The following is a 26796-nucleotide window of genomic DNA, read 5'->3' as shown; positions in this document are numbered from 1 at the left end:
AAACGTCAGGAGAAATGCCTCTAGAACATGGCCCTATAGCCTGAAAAAATCTACAAGAAAAGCAACAACCCTTCTGTTCCATTCAGCCAAACAATGAGGAGACAATGTGTTGTCCATTCAAGCATTCGTCGCCGGAATCACTGTGAATCTTTCGGGTTGTATGGTCATGTTCCAACAGCAGCATTATCTTCTGACCTTTCGCCTGCATCTATGGCAGGAATCATAGAATCCTAGAGTTAGAAGAGATCTCATGGGCCATCCAGTCCAACCCCCTGGCAAGAAGCAGGAAAATTGCGTTCAAAGCACCCACACACACACACACAGATAGCCACCCAGCCTCTGTTTAAAAGCTTCCAAAGAAGGAGCCTCCACCACACTCTGGGGCAGAGAGTTCCACTGCTGAACAGCTCTCACAGGAAGTTCTTCCTCATGTTCATATGGAATCGCCTTTCTTGTAGTGTGAAAGCATTCAGGCATGTAGCCGGGGGGGGGGGGCTCGGGGGGCTTCAGCCCCCCCCCCCCAAATTTTAATGGTGGTTCGCGAAAAGGCCTTATTGGTGCATTATTTAAACTGTTATGTTTATTCATATCATGATCTGATCACCATACTCAATATATCCCATATGCATGGGGGTATTGGGGTAATGATACAAAAGGTTTGCTAGGGTAGACCCTCTTTCACTCAGACTCAACCCCCCCCCCCCAAAACTCAGCCCCCCCCCCCCCCCGAAACGAAATCCTAGCTACGGGCCTGAAGGCATTTATTTATTTACTTACTTACTTACTTGTTCATTCGTTCAGTTGTCTCCGACTCTTCGTGACCTCATGAACCAGCCCACGCCAGAGCTCCCTGTCGGCAGTCACCACCCCCAGCTCCTTCAAGGTCAGTCCAGTCACTTCAAGGATGCCATCCATCCATCTTGCCCTTGGTCGGCCCCTCTTCCTTTTGCCTTCCATTTTCCCCGGCATAATTGTCTTCTCTAGGCTTTGCTGTCTCCTCATGATGTGGCCAAAGTACTTCAGCTTTGTCTCTAGTATCCTTCCCTCCAATGAGCAGCCGGGCTTTATTTCCTGGAGGATGGACTGGTTGGATCTTCTCGCAGTCCAAGGCACTCTCAGTGCTGGAGTCATCAGTCACCTGCAGAATTCTGGGAAATGTAGTGGGCCTTTGGAATTCTCAGATACAGAAGTGCCTTCTCAAACTACATTTCCCAGAACTCTGCATGCGGCAGAAGATGCCAGAAATGTGGGGCTGCCTGCTTTAAGCACTTGTCTGATAAAGCCCTTAGTCGGAACACTTTCTGAAGGGAAGATATGCCACATTGGCAGCATCCACATTTTAAAGAAACCCACGCAGACTTTAAAAATCAGCTCAGCCTTCTTTTCTAAGCACTCACGAGCTGTTCACCAATCAGTTCTTGAAACTTTTCTATTACTACCCTATGTAACACTAATTTTGTTCCTGGGTTATAAATGTAGTTTCCTAATTGGTTCCAGCATAATTCAAGTTCAAGTTGTGGCAGGTTGTGGCACAGCTGGTCAGGAGTCAGCTGCATTAAAATCACTACTGACCATGAGTCATGAGTTCGAAGCCAGCCTGGGTCGGAGTGAGCTTCTGGCCATTTGCCTAGCTTGCTGTCGACCTTTGCAGCCCAAAAGACAGTTGTATCTGTCAAGTAGGAAATGTAGGCGAGGCTAATTTAACTAATTTATGAAGCCATAAAACTCTCCAGCAGCGTGCAAAGAATGAGGAAGTACTCCATCGGTGTCACAAGTGGATGGTGAAGCAACAGCTCCCCCAGTGGCCAGAATTAAAAAAGCATACCCTCATGAAGCTGGAAAGTTAAATAGCCTCTGTGTCTCTATATATGTGTGTCTATGGCATTGAATGTTTGCCATGTATGTGTGCATTGTGATCCACCCTGAGTCCCCTGCAGGGTGAGAAGGGCAGAATATAAATGCTGTAAATAAATAAATAATATTAAATAAGTTCACTTTATTGGTCAATGACCAGCTCATTGGTTCTTAGCCTATAAACATGGAAAAAGACAGCCTGCAGCACCCTTTGCTGTAGTTTTCCCTTTAATATCTCAAGTCTCAACCAATTCAACATAGTTTGTGGCAGCCACAAAAATGAAGTTTCTTGAATATAGCAACTACTTTCAAAGTAAGTGCCACACAATTAAACAGGAAATAATACTTTCAAACCAGGAAAAGATTTGAAGCAGTGTCTCTGCGTAGGTAACACAAAGCATCTTTCTTAGAATCATAGTCCAAAGCATCTCTCTGTTCTGAGAGTCTAATAGAGTCTCTGTAGTCTATTTCAACTAACTTCTAAAAGCATAGATCTGTTTCCACTGAAGTCTAAACTGAACTGTTTCTAAAATGGAGTCTGAGTCCTGAAGAAGCCCAGACCTGATCACATGGTCTACAGTCCCATCCACAACAAAGTATCAAAAGAAAACTGCAAACCAATACACACATTTACAATACAGTAAGCAATTATATACATAACAAACAACTAGTGGAGCCTTGAGAAGGTTGTGAAATCCAACAGTTCTGAATCTGCGTGGTCTTTCACAGTGAGGACATACATTTCCAGATAGAAGGTGGTCCCGACAAGGGTTTGCTTGACATGACTTCTTTTTCTTTCCCCAATGTTGTTTAACATCTACATGAAGCCGCTGGGGGAGATCATTCGGAGTTTCGGAATGAGGTGTTGTCTCTATGCAGATGATGTCCAAATCTGTCACTCCTTCTCACCTGTCACCAAGGCAGCTGTCCAAACCTTGAACCAGTGCTTGGCAGCTGTGTCGGACTGGATGAGAGCTAACAAATTGAAACTGAATCCAGACAAGACAGAGGTCCTACTGGTCAGTCGTAAGGCCGAACAGGGCATAGGGTTACAGCCTGTGTTAGACGGGGTTACACTTCCCCTGAAGACGCAGGTTCGCAGCTTGGGAGTGATCCTGGACTCATCGCTGAGCCTAGAACCCCAGGTCTCCGCAGTGGCCGGGAGAGCTTTTGCACAATTAAAACTTGTGCGCCAGTTGCGCCCGTACCTTGCGAAGTCTGATCTGGCCACAGTGGTCCACGCTCTCATTACATCCTAAATAGATTACTGCAACGCACTCTACGTGGGGTTGCCTTGGAAGACCGTTCGGAAACTTCAATTAGTCCAGCGAACGGCAACTAGATTACTCACCGGAGCATCATACAGAGAGCATACAACCCCTCTGTTGTCAGCTCCACTGGCTGCCGATCCAGTTCTGAGCACAATTCAAAGTGCTGGTTTTGACCTACAAAACCCTGGGTTCTGGCCCAGCGTATCTGTTCGAATGCATCTCCTTCTACGTCCCACCTCGGAGTTTAAGATCTTCTGGGAAGGCCCTGCTCTCGGCCCCACCTCTATCACAAGTGAGATTGGTGGGGATGAGGAGCAGGGCCTTCTCGGTGGTGGCCCCTCACCTGTGGAACTCACTCCCCGGGGAAATTAGGTCATCGACATCCCTCCTCTCCTTTAAAAGGAAATTAAAAACATGGATTTGGGACCAGGCCTTCGGGTAATCTGGTGGATAGATAAGGCACAAGCAATGACTAGAATTGATGAATTGGACAATGTGGAATTTGAATTTACGGACTCTGAGCTGATAAACGTTAAGCACTAGATTGTTTTTAGGAATTGTGATGTATAATGGATTGTTTTAATTGTTTTAATTACTGTTTATATGTTTTATTTTTTACCTTGTTGTTGTGCCGGCATCGAATTGTGCCTTTTTGTAAGCCGCCCTGAGTCCCTCCTCAGGGGTTGAGAAGGGCGGGGTAGAAGTGCGAGAAATAAATAAATAAATAAATTCGCCTATTTCTCCCTTTTGCTATTGGCGCCTCTCCAAAATCCACAGCACTGTTGGTAACAGCTGACTTCATGTTACAACACTCGAGTGCCAAGGCTTCCCAGTTTTTGGTGTTTATACCATCTTTAAATCTTTTTTTGCTGTCCACTAACATCATAGACACATGCCCATCACACTTAAAATGTGTAAAGTGGAAGACCTACAGAATGCAAAAGTGAAAAGAGATGAGACAATGAAGAAATGAGGAATGTGGACATATTCATCATCCAGGGGCTTCGACTGACACAGAAAATAATCAAGAAGGGACTTGGAGAGCTGTTGTGGATATTAACTACCCAAGCCTGTTTTTTTGTGTCCTGGAGGCACATAAGATTGTCCATGAAATTAAAACCCACCATGAGATATTAATTAACACTCCTTCCCCCACCACCGTTTCCATCTGTGGAGCCAGTTTTAGCCAGTTTGCTGCCTTTGCTTCAAGGGGTGGGAAGAAAACTGACACCCTGTGTTGCTTTTGAAAAGTTTTTTTCCCCTGGTCTGTGGTTATCTTTTTTTTTTCAATCTAATAAGTCATAGTAGTTTGCATTCCTGCCTATATACACATATTTGAACACTGTTGCAGTGTGTTAAGTGAAGCTTAGTTCTAATTAAGAGACAGTATATTCAAATAGATTTATTACAAAGCAAGTCTGTCCTTAAAATGTTTAATGCTTTAAAACATTTGAAGCCTTTGTTTATGCTTATATCGGTCTGGCCTATTTTATCCTTTGTCACAACATGCCATTCTTCAGAAATAATAAAAATAAAATAAAATTTTATTTATATACCGCTCCATCTCCCCGAGGGGACACAGAGCGGTTCCCAAGTAATATCACAAAACATACAGAGTAAAAACAACATAACCATAAGATTAACAAACAAAAATATAAACATAAAAATTGTCACCATAACACACATATATTAAAAGTAATCCTGCCTGTTCAAGGCAATTTAACAATTTAAAAGGGCGGGCCAAGATTTTGCAACCCCAAAAATTCTAGGGGGGTCCGGGAATTGAGTGCAATGCTATGGCAGGCAACAATAATATTAGGTACGGGTCTGTGGCTGTTCATTCCGGGGCCAATTACAGGAAAGAATCTGGGTAACTGGTAGGAAGAATAAGGCCGTATTAGACAATGTTTGGGGCTGAGTTAGAACTGGTCATTTTCAAAGGCTTGTTGAAACCACCAGGTCTTCAAGCTCTTACGAAAGGAGGGGAGGGATAGGGCCTTTGGAAGGGCGTTCCAGAGACGGAGGCCAGCACTGAGAAGGCCCACTCTCTCGTCCCACTAACCGCACTTGAGACGGTAGTGGGACCGAGAGGAGGGCCTCCCCAGAAGATCTTAGTGCTTGCGCGGGTTCATAGAAGGAGATGCAATTGTGGAGATAGGCAGGGCCCAAACCAGAGAGCACCAGAGAGAAAGCAACATTAGACCTGTAAATATTTATTTATTACTAGTCGTCCCCTGCCACACGTTGCTGTAGCCCAATCTGGTGACCTGGAAAATCAAGTAATGAAAAAGTGCTGGTTTCTAATATATGTAATGTCTTTATGCTTGTGGGTCAACAGTCTTTCTTGCTGTTTCTTTGTCAGTGTTGATGTGGAGACTGTCTGGTTTGCCTACTCTGGAACATGCGACATGGAAATTGTCCTTCTTTAGGGGTCCCTTTCAAATCTATACTATATTTCTCTGTGTGTGAATCATCTAATCTATGGCTGGATGGCTCTTTGTCAGGAGGGCTTTGATTACGTTTTCTTGCCCTCGTGAAGGGAGTTGGATGGCCTTAAGTCTTTTCTGTTGGTGATGGGGGTTCTGTGTGGAAAGTTTGCCCCAATTCTATCGTTCGTGGGGTTCAGAATGCTCTTTGATTGTAGGTGAACTATAAATCCCAGTAACTACAACTCCCAAATGTCAAGGTCTATTTCCCCCCATCTGTGTTAATATTTGGGCATATGGAATATTCGTGCCAAGTTTGGTCCAGATCCATCATTGTTTGAGTCCACAGTGCTCTCTGGATGTAGGTGAACTACAACTCCCAAACTCAAGGTCAATGCCCACCAAACCCTTCTAGTGTTTTCTGTTGGTCATGGAAGTCCTATCTACCAAGGTTGGTTCAATTCCATCGTTGGTGGAGTTCAAAATGCTCTTTGATTGTAGCTGAACTATAAATCCCAGCAACTACAACTCCCAAATGACAAACTCAATTTTTTTGAGTGAAGGACATACATTGGATGGTTAGGTGTATGCTGTCCAAATTTGGTGTCAATTCCCCCAGTGGTTTTTGAGTTCTGTTAATCCCACAAACGAACATTACATTTTTATTTATATAGACTAGCCATCCTCTGCCACGCGTTGACTCTTTTTCGAAATGTTATGAGGGAGAGGGCCGATCTAATATCCCTAGGGAGGCCATTTCATAGCCTCTGAGAAGGCCCTGTCTCTCGTCCCCACCAGTCACATCTGTGAAGGTGGTGGGACCAAGAGCAGGGACTTCCCAGACGATCTTAGAGACCTATATGGTTTATAGGGAAAGATGCATTCGGACAGGTAAGCTGGGCCAGAACCATTTATTATTAGCTTGTAGAGCTTGATTTAGTTGGTTCAGTTCACCTTGGAGGAGATGGAGTTTGCAGATACTGTTTGCACAGTTGGCCTGGGCTTTGGTTGTGCTTCTTTTTTGACCTGGGTGACGGTTGGAGTTTTTATGTAGGTATCTATCAGTGTGCGTAGGTTTTCTGAAAACTATGTCCAGTTGTTGATTTAGTTTGCAGATGACCAGGACATCTAGAAATTGTAGTTTTCCTTTGTTTTCTTTTTCCATGGTAAATTGGATGTTTAGGTGAATGTTGTTGATGTGGTCCAGGAGCTTGTTTAGTTCTTCTTCTCCATGATTCCAAATTGTGAAAGCATCCTCCACATATCAGAACCATATAGTGGGCATTTTTGTGCTGTTTCCAGGGCTCGTTTTTCAAAGTGTTCCATGTAAAAACTTGCTCCACGTAGCTAAGTCAAGTTAGTTACTCAAGCTCTTAGGGAGGTAGGTGCCATTGTACAGGATAGTCTGTAGCTCCTTAAAGATACATTATGGGCAATTTCAACAATGACAACAAGTGGTATTGTATCATTTTCCCATTCTGGATCTATTCTGCAACAAACTTTTCTGGGTACCAATCAAGACTTTTCAGGGTATTTTTTTCACTTTGGTGAGTCAATATTGTACTTTAAGAACTAAATTATGTTGTGAATCTAAGTCCAACAAGTCTGAACAGATAGGGAGTGTAAAACTGATTTTGTGATATCTTCTGTGGGAAAGCTGGAAGCATGTAATTATGTATAATGTAGTAGCCAGCACCCCTTCATTTGAAATGTGGTGTCTGTGTCTCAGTTATGGAGAAGCAAAGTACTACCGGAGAAGTGGACTTCTCATGTGGATTGGTCCTCATTCATCCTCACAGCATCTTTAACTTCTACTGCAGTGTTCCCTGCCTAAAGTCCTGTTTAACACTATTGTTAATCTCCCATTTTAAAAAATTGGGATTACCCGTTTTGCATATATGTATTTATTTATTTATTATTTATTTATTTGCTATACTTGTATACCGCCGTTTCTCAGCCTAGCTGGCGACTCAACGCGGTTTACAACAACTTATAACAAACAACAGTATACAGTTTAAAAGCATAAAAACACGATCCACAATACATATATCAATAAACAATCCAATTCATCTCTTGACTAAAATCGCGATCCAGTTTCGTCGTCCAAATTGCCAGTCCTTCAATCATTACACTTATTGCACTGAGTTAACCGAACGCCTGCTACATAATGAGATATCCTGGAGATGAGATCCCAAGTTTGAACATGAAATTCATGTTTCATATACACTTTATATACACCCGAGCCACCAGTGGCAAAGCAGATTAAACCACTGAGCTGGTGAATTTGCAGGCCGATAGGTCAGCGGTTTGAATCCAGGGAGTGGGGTGAGCTCCCACTGTTAGCCTCATCTTCTGCCAACCTAGCAGTTCAAAAACATGCAAATGTGAGTAGATCAATAGGTACTGCTCTGGCAGGAAGGTAACATCACTCCATGCAATCATGCCAGCCACATGACCTAGGAGATGTCTATGGACAATGCTGGCTCTTTGGCTTAGAAATGGAGATGAACACCACTCCCCAGAGTCAGACCTGACTAGATTTAATGTCAAGGGGAAAGCTTTACCTATACACTGAAGATAATTTTGTGCATCAAACAAACTGAAGATAATTTTGTACATAGCCTGAAGATAATTTTGTGCATCAAACAAACTTTCGATCATCAGAAAGCAAAGGTGGTGCTGTCTCAGCCACTCATGTGGATAGTTTTGGATTTTGGAGTATTTTGGATTTCCTGAACTTGCATATGGTTTGAGAACCAAGTCCATGGGGATGTAAGGTAGGCTGAAATTGGAAGGGCTAGCCATCTTGCAGGATTATTTGGAGAGCGGGGATAATGAACATGGTTATCCCGTTATTCCTTATCTGCTCGGGAAATGCAAGGCCCACCTGCAGCCCTGCCCCAGGACTGTTTTGGCAGCCTGCTACTACACTTGTTGCTGCCAGAAAAAAAACAAGCAAAGCATATGTCCATATTGCTATTTGTTGCCAGCTGTCACCCAAATAATAATAATAATACCATACCATACCATGTGACAGTCGCATTGAGGAAAAATAACAGGAAAAACTCAACCATTATCAGGACCTCAAAATTGAACTGCAAAGGCTCTGGAATAAACCAGTACAAGTAGTCCAGGTGGTCATTGGCACACTGGGGTGCCATGCCAAAAGATCTCAGCCGGCATTTGGAAACAATAAACATTGAGAAAATTATGATCTGTAAACTGCAAAAGGCCACCTTACTTGAACCTGTGCGCATCATTCGAAAATACATCACAGTCCTAGATGCTTTGGGAAGTGTTCAACTTGTGATTTTATGATATGAAATCCAGCATATAGATCTCATTTGCTGTGCTTTTGTGTCAGTAAAATAAGAATAATAAAAATCACATTTGCATGTTTTTGAACTGCTAGGTTGACAGGAAGCTAGAACTAACAGCAGGAACTCACCCCATCCTGTGGATTTGAACTGCCAACTTTCAGGTCAGCAGTTCAGCAGCACAAGGGTTCAACCCATTGCATCACCGCAGCCCCAAATAAGCCTACACAGAAATTGAACAGTGTCACTAAATGTGGGCCTTTGCCCCAGTCCTTCCAGAAGGAGATGGGTTGCTTCATGTTGGTCCCTAGTGCTGGAGGACACCCCTATGCCTTCCTGTACCATCAAGCTCTACTATTGGTGTTGCCAGATTCTGCTGCAGGAGCCTTGGCAGGCACTGACTATCACATGGGGTTAAATGTTCCATAAATACATTTAATAAAACTGTGTGGTAGGTGCCTGGTCAGAAGTATCCCTTTAAATAACATTGTCTGGACAGCCTGAAAGTGAATGTCAGAGTCTTGCATATTTTGCAAATTCGCCTGCCTTCCAGAGCTAATTTACATAAAACCAGCTAACTCTTACGTTAAGGGGAAGTCCCTTATTGCATAAAACCACAGTGGCCTAGATTGAAAGATAAGGCCGGTTAGCTAAGTTCAGAAGGTGCCATGGATAGAACTCCACAACTCCAGAGTTTGCCATCTCCCAACTCTAATAATAATAATAATAATAATAATAATAATAATAATAATATACTTTATACCCCGCCACTATCTCCCCAATGGGGACTCGGAGTGGCTTACATGGGGCCAAGCCCAGACAACATATTACAGCAAAAATAAAACCAAAACATAAGCAATAACATCTACTGCTTACTCACACATGAAGTCTGATCCCCATTAACAATATTCCTAATGTAATGTTCACAATTTCAATGTGACTTCTTGTGCCATTTTTACAAAAATAGCAAAAATATGTAGAGCTGTCAGTTGACCAGGAAGGAGTAGGAAAGCAATTAATTTCATTTTCATAGTTGTACATTTTAACTACTTAGCTTTTTTACATATGGACCACTTTGGGTCTGATATTGAAAGGGCTGGACTTGTAACGGGAGGACCCAAGTTCAAATCTCTGCCTGATGGAATAACCATATGACGTTAGACCACCACTATCTCTCAGCAAAACTTCCCACTTGCTTGTTGCACTTTTACTGCTCATACCACTCCGTTTCTTTTCCCTCACCCTCTCCTGTCTTACTCTCCCTTTCACCACTCACTCCCTCGCCTTCCAACACCCTCCCTTGCGTCACCTCCAGCCCTCACAATGTTTTGCCTTACTTCTTATGTTCCCTGAGGATGAAGCTGATTCTCTCTTCCCTTGTACAGGGAAAGAGAGGGCAAACTAATTTCCAGATGGAAGGCAGTCCAGGTCAGGGTTGGCTTGACATGCCTTCCTCTTGGCACGTTTCTCCCTTTCATCCTTCATTCATGCCTCCTTGACTACTGCAGCACTGCTGGTCACAGCTGACCTCCAGTTAGAGCACTCAAGGGCCAGGGCTTCCCAGTTCTCAGTGTCTATGCCAGAGTTTTTTGGGTTGACTTAAAGGCCATCTTTAAATCTCTTAACCCTGTCCACCAACATTACGTTTTCTGTTCTTGAGTTCAGAGTAGAGTAACTGCTTTGTAAGACAGTGATCGGGCATTCGGACAACGTGGCCATTTCAGCGGAGTTGATGGTGGAGGAGCATCATTTCAATGCTGGTGATCTTTGCTTCTTCCAGCATGCTGGCTTTTGTCCACCTGTCTTCCCAAGAGATTAGCAGGATTTTTCGGAAACAGCACTGATGGAATCGTTCCAGGAGTTGTGTATGACGTCTGTAGACAGCACATGTTTTGCAGGCATATAGCAGGGTTGGGAGGACAATGGCTTTATAAACAAGCACCTTGGTATCCCTACGGATGTCCTGGTTCTCAAACACTCTCTGCTTCATCTGCTTGGGCTCATGTGGCTGCCAAACTCCATCACAGTAGGTTCAGCAGAGTGTGTATGAAAATCTCTGGCCCTTAGCAACTCCAGTACTATGCCAACTACAGAGTTTTCTGTTGGTGGAACTGAGCTACAAGGGCAACAAGAGTCCCCTCCCAACGCGAGCTGCTCTGCCCAGAGAGATAATAACATATTAATACAGAAATACCTTGAATTAAGAGCTTAATTTGTTCCATGATGGATCTCTTAACTCAAAACACTCTTATCTGAAGTCAATTTTCCCATTGAAATGTTATTAATCCATCATGTACCCCCCCCATTTTTGTTACTTGTTTTTAAATAAGAAAATGTACTTTATAAATAACAAATATTACATAAACGTCCATTCACATGGAACAATAAAAAAGAGAGATCAACTTCAAAATGGTAGAAGCACAAAGTTCTGGCAAGAAAGCACAAAGCACAAAATGAAGAGACAAACACATCATTTTGTCATACCGCACTCATTCCAGACTGCCTCTTTTTCTTGCTCTCTCTTCCTGAAATCAAATATGCCAGGTATATAAAAACCACACAAAATTGACTAACCCAAAGTTCCTCAAAGCAGAGTAGAGCACGAGGCATGGAGGCCGCTCCCCTGAAGTCCTAAAGCCCTTGCACTAACTCTTAACACAAAATGTTGCTCTTATGACAAAGTGAATCTCTTAACTCAAAATGTTCTTAAGTTGGGATACTCTTAAGTCAAGGTTTCACTGTAATCTGTTACTTATTTGCTAATTGGAATATTTAGCAATTGACCAACCCATACTAAGGACAAACCGCCATATCCACCACCGCCACCATCAGCAAGAATTGCTCATTTTTGCCTTGCAAGGTATCATTGAGAAGGATCATTCTTAGCTTGCAAAGGCTGCAAAGATGTAAGTTAAGGTCTGCTCTGCTGCTTGATTCTATTGAATATATATCTTTAACATCTGTAAACAAATGTAATAAACACCAGCGCAATGTGACTGGAGTTCTGGTGGTGTACTAACATATTATAGTTTAATCTCTTCTTCCAGCAAACATTAATGCATATTATCTGCCCAGGAAAAGTTCCAAGTTGCATTAGGATGTGTCCTCCCTTACCCTTGCTTTCTTTGAAGTATAGTGGATTTTTAAAAATCTTGGAAAGAATAACCAACCAGCCATTCCACCTTAAGTGAACTGGGGGAAGCTGTCTGACCTTGCAGTGATCAAAAGTGTTTTGTTTACTGTCAACCCTGCCAGATCACTGGAGCCCATAGAGTGGGAGGAGAAGGCTGCTGCCTGCTGAGACAAAGGCAAAGGCAGTGGGGGTGGTGACACAACCCCTGCCCGTATGCAAAGCTCTCCAAATGTCACAGCGCCATCCTCTTGCACGTTGGGGATATGGCAGCTAAGTAAGATTTCGTAGACAACCCCTGAGCTAAAGAATTTGAAGGAGACATGATGTACTTTTATAATCCAGCTTGACGTTGTTATAAACCCTGGCTGGAAATAACCTGTGATCAAATCTATCGTTTACTGCTCCTGCTGTTTTTCCCTTCTGCGAGTCAAGCTTTTGGAATTTTCTTTCCTCGTTTATTTTTCTCCCTTGCTATTTCTGTTTCCTTTGAAGGAGAAAATGAATAGAAGAGAAATAAATAATCTAAACGGCAACCTCATGAAATTAAAATGCTTGGATTTCAGAGCCATTGCACCTTGAAAAACGCTTATTGTAGTTCTCTTTTTATACCGTCTGGGAACACCACGAGGTTCCCTGAGGACAGTCCTAGTTGCTTAGGTTTCAGATTAGGGATAGATGCATCTTTTAATAGTTAAAAGAGACAAGCCAACCTTGTCATTTTCAGTCATGGTTGTTTACATAACAAATCACCTAGCCGTTGTTAGGACAAATAACTGGCATATTTTGGCAGGTTTCTGGCAAAATGATTGTAAAAAACCATGGGAGTATTTTTTCCCATCCCAAAGACCTCCATATTATCTGGAGATGTGTTTCTAACTACTTGAAGAGGGGTTCTCAAACTAAGGCCCAGGGGCTGAATACGGCCCTCCAAGGTCATTTACCTGGCCCTCACTCAGGGTCAACCTAAGTCTCAAACTATTTGAAAGCACACAACAACAACAACAACAACAGCAACAACAACAATCCTATCTCATCAGCCAAAGGCAGGCCCACACTTCCCATTGAAATACTAATAAGCTTATATTTGTTAAAACTGATCTTCATTTTAATTATTGTATTGTTTTAAAGTGTTTTTTTGCACTACGAATAAGACATGTGCAGTGTGCATAGGAATTCATTCATGGGGTTTTTTTTTCCAAATTATAATCTGGCCCTCCAACAGTTTGAGGGACTGTGACCTGGCCCTCTGTTTAAAAAGTTTGAGGACCCTTGCACTAGAGCATGACCCATGTATATGCAAGGATACTTCCTACACTTACCATGGAATCAAGAAATTAGATTATATATTTTGGTGCTATATATTTTGGTTGGCCAATAATGGTAGCACCGTTTTGTGGATTTTGTAATTTGATGTATTTTGCAGCATGGCCAACATATCTACTCCTAAATATGTTTCCAATATATATTGTTATCCATTCCACTTATGAAGGATTACATAATATTGACTTTAAAAAATCAATGCTGCTGACAAAAATACTGAATAGTAATACATTGACGGCAGCACACCGGGTAAATCCCAGCAACTACAACTCTCAAATGACAAAATCAATCCCTCTAACTCAGGGGTCCTCGAACTAAGGCCCAAGGACCAAATACGGCCCACCAAGATCATTTACTCGGCCCTCGCTCAGGGTCCACCTAAGTCTAAAACGACTTGAAAGCACACAACCACAACAACAATTCTATCTCATCAGCCAAAAGCAGGCACACACTTCCCATTGAAATACTAATAAGTTTATATTTGTTAAATTTTCTTCATTTTAATTATTGTATTGTTTTAAAGTGTTTTTTGCACAAATAAGATATGTACAGTGAGCATAGGAATTCATTCCTGGGGTTTTTTTTTCCAAATTATAATCTGGCCCTTCAACAGTTTGAGGGACTATGACCTGGCCCTCTGTTTAAAACGTTTGAGGACCCCTTGCACTAGAGCATGACCCATGTTTCTGCGGGGATACTTGCTACACTTACCGTGGAATCAAGACATTAGATTATAGTAAACCAAATAAAATCAAACTTACAATGTAAGTTACTATAGCGTCTCTTTTGGAAAATAGAAATCTCCATCACCTTTTGGAGATTTTGTGATCTTTGGAAAGGCATGGCCTTGTTAGAGGTCATAACCTTTTGAAAAAATGATAAAAGCATGACCTATGAGTCATAACCTTTTGGGAAATGGCATTCATGCAAGGCAATTAGGTTTCTCAACTGTTAAACTAATGTCCTTAGGTATGTCTTTGAACTGTTAGGGACAAAGATATGCCAGTGCACAAGAACACACACACACATATGGTGGAGTTTCAGAAGTTTTCTTTTAGTTGCCCAAAAACATTGACCCTCCCTTAAAATACATTTGCCTTTAAATCATGCTCTCAAGAGACAAAAATAAGCTGACTTCTTTAAAAGTACTATAGTTGATTTACTCACAAACTTCATATATTCAGCATACAGCAGGCCCGTAGCCATGATTTTGATTCGGGGGGAGCTGAGTTTGATTGGGGGGGGGGGTCTACCCTAGCAAACCTTTTGTATCGTTACCCCAATACCCCCATGCATATGGGATATATTGAGCATGGTGATCAAATCATGATATGAATAAACATAACAGTTTAAATCATGCGATGTGCGGGGCTTGATGAATGCAAAGCTGGGGTGAAAATTGCTGGAAGAAACATTAACAACCTCAGATATGCAGATGACACCACTCTGATGGCTGAAAGCGAGGAGAAGCTGAGGAACCTTCTAATCAAGCGCAAAAGCTGGGTTGCAGCTAAACATAAAAAAAACCCAAGATTATGGCAACAAGAATGATTGACAACTGGGAAATAGAGGGAGAAAATGTGGAGGCCGTGACAGACTTTGTATTTCTAGGTGCAAAGATTACTGCAGACGCAGACTGCAGCCAGGAAATCAGGAGACGCTTACTTCTTGGGAGGAGAGCAATGTCCAATCTCGATAAAATCGTAAAGAGTAGAGCCATCAGACTGGCAACAAAGATCTGCATAGTCAAAGCCATGGTATTCCCTGTAGTCACCTACGGATGTGAGAGCTGGACCTTAGGGAAGGCTGAGCGAAGGAAGATAGATGCTTTTGAGCTGTGGTGTTGGAGGAAAGTGCTGAGAGTGCCTTGGACTCCGAGAAGATCCAACCAGTCCATCCTCCAGGAAATAAAGCCCGACTGCTCATTGGAGGGAAGGATACTAGAGACAAAGTTGAAGTACTTTGGCCACATCATGAGGAGACAGCAAAGCCTAGAGAAGACAATGATGCTGGGGAAAGTGGAAGGTAAAAGGAAGAGGGGCCGACCAAGGGCAAGCTGGATGGATAGCATCCTTGAAGTGACTGGACTGACCTTGAAGGAGCTGGGGGTGGTGATGGCCGACAGGGAGCTCTGGCGTGGGCTGGTCCATGAGGTCACGAAGTGTCGGAGACAACTGAATGAATGAACAACAACAACAGTTTAAATAATGTACCAGTAAGGCCTTCTCGCGGACCACCCTGAGAATTTCGGGGGGGATGAAGCCCCTCAAGCCCCCCTCCCCCCCGGCTACATGCCTGGCATACAGGTACTTTGCTTATTAATCCAGTTACAAATAGATTTGAAGTGCTTTCTCTGTGTAGGTAACACTGGGCATTATTATTAAAATCAATAGTCCACAGTCCAAAACATCCCTCTGTTCTGAGAGTCTAATAGAGTCTCTGTCTAGTCTGAAAGTCTAATGGAGTCTCTAAGCATACTGTGCATACTGAAGTCTAAAGCAGGGATCCTCAGACTAAGGCCCAGGAGCCAGATACGGCCCTCCATTTACCCGGCCCTTGCTCGGGGTCAACCTAAGTCTGAAATGATTTGAAAGCACACAACAAGAACAATCCTATCTTTTCAAGTTGGCATCTTGCCAAAAAAGCGGGCCCACACTTCCCACTGCAATACTAATAAGTTTATATTTGTTAAAATTGTTCTTCATTCTAATTATTGTATTGTTTTTAAGTGTTTTTTGCACTACAAATAAGATATGTGCAGTGTGCATAGGAATTCATTCATGGGTTTTTTTCCCCCAAATTATAATCTGGCCCTCCAACAGTTTGAGGGACTGTGACCTGGCCCTCTGTTTAAAAAGTTTGAGGACCTCTGATCTAAAGCATGCATCTGTTTATACTGAAGTCTCTAAGCATACTGTTTCTAAAATGGAGCCTGAGTCCTGAACAATCCCAGTTCTGATCATATGGTCTGCAACCCCTCCCACAGCAAAGTGTTAAGGTAAAATTGCATGCCAATACATACATATACAATCCAGTAAGCAATCTGAATTATATACATAACAAATAACAAGTGGAGGCTTAAAGAGGGTGAACTTACACTGTTCTGTTGCCACTGGGCCTGTATTTGGTTGGCTTTAAAATAGGATGTGTAACCTTTGCCCAGCAGGAAGACAGGGGGCCCAAGGAGAAGTTCTCAGGGGCTTCCTTTACAAAAGAATCTTCAGATGGCTTGAGAAATACAACAAAGTCCTTTATTAATGAAATCAAACAGGAACTGCAAGGTTTTCTTGATAAAGTATTGGTTCTCTCAATCTTGTCCACAGGAGACAGGCACTATCTTCAATAACTTTTCTTTAAAGGAAAATTCTCCTTTTTAACTTCTCCTCGGCTGAGTAAAATCCAACTCTCGCTGATGTGTGCTCCGGTACCGGGCCGAACTGCTTCTCGGACACCGAGTGGACCCACCAGCAAGGCAGTGGATGTTCTCCAGCTGGAGTTCTTTAGTCTTTAAGGCTGTTTTCCTGGAGTTCTTAAAGCTGTTCTCCCCTGGATTGCTTAAAGCTGTGGGAATGCTTCCCTGGCGTTCTTTCCCTGGAGATTCTTAAAGGTTGAAGCCTTTGTACAGGGGAAGTTACACACATCCTACACATTGGCTAATCTAGCTTAGACTAACTAACAAAATGGCTCACTTCCCTCCAAAGCCCAAAAGGGGGGCGGGACTAGGGAACCTAATAATAATTGACAAGCAATTGACCCAATAGCTGCAAAGTAAGGAAAGCCATCTAACTGCAAAGGCGTAGAACTTTAAAATACATGCAGCAATCAACAAATAGCAAGATAAGCTGGAGCCCCTGGTGCGACTTTACCAGAACATACACTGTAGAATTAATGCAGTTCAACACCATTTTAACTGCCATGGCTCAATGCTATGAAATTATGGGATTTGTAATTCGGTAAGGCACAAGCCCTCTTTGGCAGAGAAGGCTAAAAAGACCTTGTAAAACTTCAACTCCCATAATTCCATAGCATTGAGCCATGGCAGTTAAAGCAGTGTCGATCTGCACAAAATCTACATGCACCCTTAGACTATTCATATTAACTTTAAAAATGAATTCTTCAAATTGATTTTGTTGTATATTGTTCTGAGATCCTTTGGTATAAGTTAGGGTAAAGGTAAAGGTAAAAGTAGTCCCCTGACATTAAATCCAGTCATGTCTGACTCTGGGGTGTGGTGCTCATCTCCATTTCTAAGCCGAAGAGCCAGCGTTGTCCGTAGACACCTCCAAGGTCATGTGGCCGGCATGACTGCATGGAGCGCCGTTACCTTCCCGCCGGAGCGGTACCTATCGATCTACTCACATTTGCATGTTTTCGAACTGCTAGGTTGGCAGAAGCTAGGGCTGACAGCGGAAGCTCACGCCGCTCCCCGGAATCGAACCTGCGACCTTTCGATCAACAAGCTCAGCAGCTCAGTACTTTAACCCACTGCGCCACTGGGGGTACAACATTTAATAAATAAAAATGGAGTTCAAGATTATTTGCTCCCAGTGTAATGGGTATATGATTTCAACCCGGGGTCACATTTTTGAGTGTGTTAGCTGGCTGTTCCCTTTCAAGTTCTGGGAGACAAATGCTCTTAAGGAGGAGCTCACCTTTTAAAATCAGAATTGGTTTTGTGCAGAGCTACACTGCAACTTGTGCAAAAAGGGACGCTTACAACCGCACAATGGAGTCAAACAGTTGCCTTGCAGCACAGTCCTGGTAAACAAGTTTCTCCGAGGGCTAGATTACATCCAGCCAGGATGACTCGGCGTTTGTTTTTTCGACCGCGTTCGAACTTGGAACCTTTCTGGGAAGGGGAGTGATTTTCTGCCAGTGTTTTCCAAAGTACAATTCTTGAGGTTCCCAAGTGATGACATGTTCCGAAAGCAATGCCTTTTTGGCACAAGTGGCATGTCTCTGAAAGGGACATTGGGCTTGTTTTTGAGAATCAGTTATTCAATAAAAAATACCTAGTGTCATATATTATACTTCACTAAAATGTTTAAAGTCTTTAGTGCATGACATCAGATGGGGCCAGCCTGCAAATATTTTTTTTAAGAAGTAAAAAATAGTTTTTACAAAAGGAACACTTTTTGAGAAGGCTGTTATAGTTTTCTTTGTGAGTTAAAAAGCAGGAATTTAAATGTTTTTCTTACAACAAAACACATTTTTTGGGTCAAGAGGACTATAACGTATGAAGCAGTAGCATTGGTTTGAAAATATCCTTGCTGTATTCAACACAACTTCCACTATAGGTTCTGGGGGGGAAATTACACCTGAAAGTTTTTATGTATGGTTCTGTCAGGGAAAGGCAGACTACTGTTCAGCAACAAAACCTCCAGGTCAGAACTTCCTCTTTTCTGGGTGAAAGAAGCTGTTTCTGGCAAAGAAAAAAAAGTTAAACACATGAACACCCACACCTTCCCATCAGCTGTCCGAAGTTGGTTAGGAAATTTCTACTTCTTGGCTTTGTTCTTTCCCTGCTTTCTACCTACAATGCATTTTCGCAATCTTGTAATTTCAGTGATTTATTGCATTGTTGTTTCCTTTTCAGTTGGTGTACTCATGCCGTATATCATGTTGCTGCCCTGATGTGCAAGGCTGTTGGAAATAGCAACCTTTTTCAACCCTCAACTAGTAATTTGTTTGTATATGATTCTGTTTGCTTACTGCATTGTATATGTATGTTTTGGTATGCAGCTTTCCCTTTACTCTGTGTTTCTTGAGAAGTTGTGGGAGGGGCTGCAGACCACATTATCAGATCTGAGACAGTTCAGACCTCAGACTCCATTACTTTGGACTGTTAAAAGCAAACTTGTGTTGCTGTTGATTTTAAGAAAGATGCCCCGTGTTATCTGCACAGAGAAACTACTTCAAACCTATCTGTAACTGGATTGACAAGTGATGTACCTGTATGCTGAATACATGAAGGTCGTGAGTAAATCAAATATGTTACTTTTAACCAAGTCTACTTTATTTTTGTCTCTTGAAAGCATGATATAGAAACAAGATGTTTTATGGGAGGGTAAATATTTTTGAGGAGCCCCCAGTGGCGCAGTGGGTTAAACCACTGAGCTGCTTAACTTGTTGACCGAAAGGTCGCAGGTTCGAATCCGGGGAGCTGCGTAAGCTTCCGCTGTCAGACCCAACTTCTGCCAACCTAACAGTTCGAAAACATGCAAATGTGAGTAGATCAATAGGTACTGCCCCAGTGGGAAGATAACAGAACTCCATGCAGTCATGCTGGCCACATAACCTTGGAGGTGTCTACAGACAACACTGGCTCTTCAGCTTAGAAATGGAGATGAGCACCACACTCCAAAGTCGGACACGACTGGATTTATTGTCAGGGGAAAACCTTTACCTTTACCTAAATGTTTTTGAATTGTGCTCGGAGGTGGACCAGCAGCCAGTGGAACTGACATAACAGTGGGGTGGTGTGCTCCCTGTATGGCACTCCAGTGAGTAATCTGGCTGCTGCCCGTTGGACTAGTTGGAGTCCCCAAACAGTCTTCAAAGGCAACCCTACTTATAGTGCGTTGCAGTAGTCTATTCGGGATGAACATTAGATCCCTTACTGCTCTTATGCGATAGTGGGATGTCTCTAATGAGACACATTTGCAGCTTTGATTCTTCATCTAGTTAAGGAAACATATAAGTATAAGGCTTTCTTCTGTATGCCTTTAAATATAAGCAACAAATATGTATGGTCACATCTCATAAACTTAAAAAAGAATGACATCCCTATAATGAGAATTGTTAATAACAATAATGTTAATTTTTGTTTTTGACATTCTTAGATTATCTCCTGTACACAGTTTGTGATGCAAAATGTTTTCATCCCTCATTTTCTATCTTCTAATAGTCTAATGCACTACCACCCTTCTTCCCGCACCTTAAAAAATAACCAGGAAAAACCAGTTTGCAATTGGTATGTATTAACAGAACAAAACCAACAGGTTTTAAATTCCTTTAGGCTCATTTTTATTTTGATGAAGAGAAATGGGGCAAGACGGATCTCCACACCCATGTTCTCCACCCTGGCAGGTTAGTGCACCTGTTATTCTGCAGAATGAGAGGTGAGGGAAGAGGGTGAACTTGAACCTGGTGTTACTGAGTAGAGAGACACTAACATCACTAACATCAAGAAAACTGTATTTGTCTCCCCACACTCATTATGCTGCTATAATAGTGATGGACTGTGATGCTGCTACTCAACTAAGAGACTTGAGAAACACCGCTATGCAAGTTTGATGAGTAACAGAAATGTAGTCTAACATCCTATCACGCCGCAGTTAGAAATGAAGCAGACGAATTATGATTAAGGGATTGATGCAATGCATTATTTGTGTATGGGGTTATTATGTTTTAATGTTTAATTGTTTTAAATTGTATTTATATTTCTATTGTTTCTAGTGATTTTATGTTGTTTTATTTCGTTTGTATAATGAGGCATTGAATTTTTGCCTAGATGTACGTTATACGCCACTCTGAGTCTCCAGGACTGCTAGAACCAGTGCAGTTGTCGAAATAGGAACAAAAGAAGGATTACCAATGTGTCCAAACACTGTTTCGGCAACACCTCTAAACTGACATTATGTCTCCTAACATGCCTTCTCAGTTTATTTAATTAAAAACTTCCTACCATGGAAAAAGTTAGCTGTTGATGTTTCCAAGAATAACAATAGATAAGAACACGAAATCATTAAAATCCACAAGCACGTGGACAATTTCATCAGAAAGGAGGAAACCATGAAAATGAACAAAATCTGGCTACTACTATTTAAAAAACACCAGAATCAAGACAGTAAATAATGGACATCACTCATTAACAGGAGAACTCCAGACAGCAAGCAATCAAGGGTCAGCTAATAACTTCCTAAGCAGAGGATGCCTCTAGGCAACGAAGGCCAGGCTACCTCTATTCAGTGATTGACTTTGTCAACTTCATGGCTACTCAAATGCAAATTCACACATTAATTACAACATTTATACTTTCTTTGAACAGACCAGGGTTCTTTCTCCCACCCTGGACATTTCACAGGTATATACACACGCCACTTGCCTCACTGCCATGAGAACCTCTGAAGATGCCAGCCACAGATGCAGATGAAATGTTAGGAGAGAATGCTACTGGAACATGGGCCATACAGCCTGAAAAATTTGCAGCAACCCAATAGATAAGAAGCTTGCTGACACGATCTGTTGTTGAAGAAACTTGAAATGAATTGAGAGCTACTGGTATATTACAAAGCGCTACCATCTTGTGGATACTTGGAGAATTGCAAGTAAAACATATATGAAATACTGCCATCAAGTGGCTATGCAAAGATTGCATTTAAAAATATATATAACTGATGTATGGAATTTACAAAGTCAACTCCAAATTTGAAAGGGCGCATAATTTCCAAGGGATGTTACTGTTCACTTTATCAAAAAATGATAGATTTATTAATTCATTAGCTGAACCCGTCACGTGTTGCTGTGGCCAACCTCCCCTCCCTCTTTTCTCTCCTTCCTTCCCTCTTTCCTTCCTTTCCTCATTTTCTTTCCCTATCTCTCATCTTTCTTCCATCTCTACCTGTTTCTTTCCTCCCTTTCTTTTCTCTTTGGTTACATCCTTCCTTCCTTCCTTCCATATCTTTTGTTCCTTCTCTCCTTCCTTCCCTCTCTTTTTCTTTTCAACTTTTTTATTTCCTTCTCTCCTTCCTTGCTTCTCTATCTTTTTCCTTTCCTTCTCTCATTACTTCTTGACTGTCCCTTCCATTTAATATTGTATTTATATCTTAGAAATCAGGAAAGGAAGAAGGAAGGAAGGAGGGACAGGAAGGAAGGAAAAGAAAGAAGGAGGGACAGAAAGGGAGGGAGGGAGGAAGGAAGGAGGAAGGAAGGAAGGAGGGAAAGAAAGGAGGGGGTGAAGAAAGGAGGGAGGGAGGGAAATGAAGGGGAAGAAAATGAAGAAAGGGAAAGAAGGAGGGAAGGGAGGGAGAGAAGGAAGGTCCTTCATTCAAGCACCATGGACCGCCTCCCCCCCTCCCCCTCCTCCTCCTCCTCTTCTTCCTTGCGTGGATGCTTCATTGCTGCCGCCATTGCTGCTGCTTTCCTAACAGGGAAAGGAGGAGGAGGAGACTGCTCTCCTGACATAGGAGGGAAAGAGAAGGGGCTGCATGCGGCGTGCCTCCACCTCCACTCCACTCGCTTGTGTGTGTGTGTGTGTGGCCGTGCACGTGCACCTGGCTTTAACGGCCGGCTTTTCCCCCGCAAGGAGGAGGGGGCGTGGCCATGGGTCTCTGTAGACATGCAGTTTCCCCTTTGTGGACATGCAGTTTAGAAGTCCTTTCTGCTTTTTGTTTTTGTTTTTGTTTTTTTGTTTTGTTTTGTTTTTTTTTTGAGTGGAGAACATACATTGGGTTGTTAGGGACATAGTGTCCAAATTTGGTGTCAATTCCCCCAGTGGTTTTTGAGTTCTGATGGTATCACAAACAAACATTACATTTTTATTTATATAGATTGTGTGAAAGCGAGGTAACAACTTTGAAGGAGATCACACAAGAATTTTGCATAAAAGAAATACTAAAATTTCCTGGCAGGTGAGTTAAAATAAATAAGGACCTAATTTAAATGGGAAAATTTGGGAAGACTGAGTTTTACTTTTAAACACCAAAAATTCCAATTACATTTGGTTCAGAATCAGGGGAATTTTTTTTGAAAAAAATGAAAAGAGAGAATTTGAGGAATTTCAAGTAGAACATAAGAAGAAAGACAATTTCAAGAGAAGAGAACCTCATCAGATGGGAAAGATCCAAAAGACCATAATGTCAGTTGGGGGTGAAGAAGACACAACATTAAGTGCTACTGGCAGGTAAGTTGTGCATTGAATTTGTTTCACCCGTTTCATTCATTCTTTTCTTCCTTTTGTTACCATTGGGAGCATGTAATGGGAAATCAGCTTGACACGAAAGCAAACGGGAGACGATAACTGGCTCCCCCTCTGCTTTTGTGACCATGTGGCGCTCCCAGCTCGACTGAGCTCCAGGTCGATTGGCTCTTTCTTCTCTGGGCCTTCTTGAAAAGCTGCATGGCTTCTGGTGCTGTTGAGAGAAAGCCGGTGCACTTGCCTCTCCTCTTTAAGAAGCACTAAACCTGGTCTCCTCTACAAACAAAAGGTAAAGGATCTAGAAAGAGTGGTGCATCCTAACTGATGCTTTTAATCCAGTACTTAATGAAGGATATAAGGACACAAACAATCCCAGAAAGAGATCTTATATCCTTTCAGGGTATTTTACATTGGAAATAAATGGGGTTAATAATAATAATAAACTTTATTTATACCCCACCTCCATCTCCCCAAGCGGGGCTCAGGGCAGCTAACATGAGGCCAACCCCAACAACTACAAGAGATCAAAATAAAATACATACAGCAAATAATAACATCAAATAAAATGTAAACAATAACAAGTTAATACAAAGTCAAAGTCAAACACAGGTAATGAAATAAAATAATAAAAATTGCACAGAGTGGCCTGGGCCAAATTGCAAAGGATAGAATTATAAAATTATAAAAATCCTGGGTGGGATGGATGACTAGGGTAGTGTGTCTGGTGGGAAATTTCAGATGGGACAAGAAATGGGGTGAATTTCACTAAAGGATGAGATAAAATGCATCGAAGGGCATTTTGTACTGAGCTGGTCATGGTGTGGAGATTTGTTGTTCATTCCTCAAAGGCACACCAGAACAGCCAGGTTTTTAGGGTCTTCCTGAAGGTTGCCAGGGTGGGCACTTGCCTAATCTCTCCAGGTAGCGAGTTCCAAAGTCAAGGGCCACCACAAAGAAGGCCCTTTCCCTTATCCCCACAAATTGTGCTTGTGACAGAGAAGGAAGTGAGAGGAGGGTCTCCCCAGAAGATCAAAAGGGTCGTGTAGGTTCATAGAAGGAAATACAGTCACGAAGGTAGGTGGGTCCCAAACCATTCAGGGCTTTGTAGATGATAACCTGCACCTTGAATTGGGCCTGGAAAATAAATGGCAGCCAGTGGAGCTCCTTAAACAGGGGGGTAGACTGCTCCCTGTAATTTGCTCCAGTTAGCAGTCTGGCTGCTGATTGTTGCACCAGTTAAAGTTTCTGGGCCTTCTTCAAGGGCAGTCTCACGTAGAGTGCGTTGCAATAGTCCAATCTAGAGGTAACTAAGGCATGGACCACTGTGGTCAAATTGGACTTCATGAGGTACAGTCGCAGCAGGTGCACAAGTTTCAGTTGTGCAAAAGCCCTTCCAGCCACCGCTGACACCTGACATCAAGCATTAGCGCTGAGTCTAGGAGGACCTCCAGACTGTGGACCTGTGTCTTCAAGGGGAATGAAACCCCGTCAAGCACAGGTTGCCACTCTATACCCCGATCCGGCCTGTGATTGACCTGGAGGGCCTCTGTCTTGTCTGGATTAATCTTCAACTTGTTCACCCCCATCCAGACCATCACAGAAGCCAGACACTGATCCAGTATCAAAGAGGTTTCCTTGGATTTAGGTGGAATATAGTAGTAGTGTTAGTGTCATCTGCATAGGAATGGCATCGAACTCCAAAACTCCGGATGACCTCACCCAGTATTTTCATGTAGATTTTGAAAAGCATGGGGGACAGAATGGAACCTTGTGGGACCCCACAGGTCAAAGACCAGGGGTCCGAGCAGGTATCCCCCAGCTTCACCAATTGGGAATGACCCTCCAGGAAGGACCAGAGCCACAGCAGAGCCATGCCCCCGAGTCCCGTACCAGAGAGCCAACCCATAAGGATACCATGATCGATGGTATCGAAAGCCATTGAGATGTCCAAGAGAACCAGCAGGATTACACTCCCCCTGTCCAATTCCCTGCGGAGGTAAAGCACTAAGGCAACCAAAGCTGTCTCGGTACCATGACCAGGCTTGAATCCAGAATGAGACTGGTCTAGAAAATCAGTGTCATCTAGGAATCCCTGGAGTTGAGAGGCAACCGTCCGCTCCAGCACCTTGCCCAAGAAAGGGAGGCTAGATATCAGTCTTTAGTTGTTCAGAACAGTGAGGTCAAGGGAGGTCTTCTTCAGAATTGGTCGTACTATCACCTGCTGAAGGCAGGACAGAAATTTCCTCTCAGCCAATGAAGCACTAATTATACAGACAAACCAATCTAGTAACCCACCTCTGGACAGTTTAACCAGCCAGGAAGGGCAAGCGTCCAGAACACAAGCGGTCTCTCTCACAGCCCCAAGGATCCCATCCACACCATCAGGTTTAACAAGGTGAAATGAATCCCACAAGATCGGATTGACAGGTGCCTTGGTTATCTCCTCTGGCATTGCATTTAAGCAGGTGTCCGAGTCGAGGCATATCTGAGTGTCTTTATCTGCAAAATGGTGCGCAAAATCACACCACCAAGTTGCCGAGTTCTCGAGGACCTACCCCACCTCAGTGGGTGGAGGAGCTCCCCAACAACCCAAAACAACTCAGATGGTCTGTTAGATGCAGATGCTATGCGGGCAGCCAAGAAAGCTAATCTCACACAGAAGAGGAAAAAGAGATTTAATTACTTGAAAAAACTTAAAGCAGGACATAAATTGTCTTCATCAGATCCATTTTTTTTTAAAGATCTGTTAAAAATTGAAAGAATTCATCTCTGCTAGGTAGAAGAAAAAATGGGGTGGTTTGGGGTCTAGAATTCAGTTTGATTTGCAAAGGGTAAATAACTTTGTGGTGGAGGTTTATGTTCTGGGTAAACTGTCAAATTTCTTTTTAAACTAATGGAAAAGTTGGAGTCAAAGGACCCATGGAGATATAAAAATGGGAACACAAGGAATTATACTTATTTTTCTAAAAAGCATAGAGTTTTCTCAAGAATATATATATGGATTGGATGTTGAAAACCTTGCTATCAAGGGTAAAAAAAAAAAAAGATGAACTACCAAAGATATTTTCAGATCTAGTAGCATTCATTTAGAGATCATTTAAGATGGAGCTTTAAAGAGACTATTTTTTAGGCAACCGCCCTGAGTCCCCTTGGGGAGATAGGGCATAGGGTAGGAAATCAACTTGTTGTTGTTGTTCTTGTTGTTGTTTGCAGACCAAAAAGATAGTTATGAAATGTGAAAAAATGACATTGACAAAAATGACAAGCTGGCTAAAGGTACAGATATTTGGATGGTTTGGGATATGAATAAAGCAATGATATGATAATACTACAGTCTATGTAGTAGTGCTTCTTTTAAAAAGGCAAAAGATGTTTCCTCTTGTAGATTCTGGAGGAAACAGACAAAAATACACAGAAAAGAAATGAACTTTTAAAATGTTCTTCAAAGACTGCAGAATAAAATAGGTTTCCCTCTAGAATAGCCCAATATGTGGTTCCCTCAAAACTGCCTGCAATCCTGATCGGTTTCCCGTCACGTTTTATCATGGGATGTTCT

Source organism: Anolis sagrei, chromosome 5, assembly GCF_037176765.1.
Source record: "Anolis sagrei isolate rAnoSag1 chromosome 5, rAnoSag1.mat, whole genome shotgun sequence".
Lineage (NCBI taxonomy): Eukaryota > Metazoa > Chordata > Lepidosauria > Squamata > Dactyloidae > Anolis > Anolis sagrei.
Note: the sequence above shows the minus strand (reverse complement) of the source record.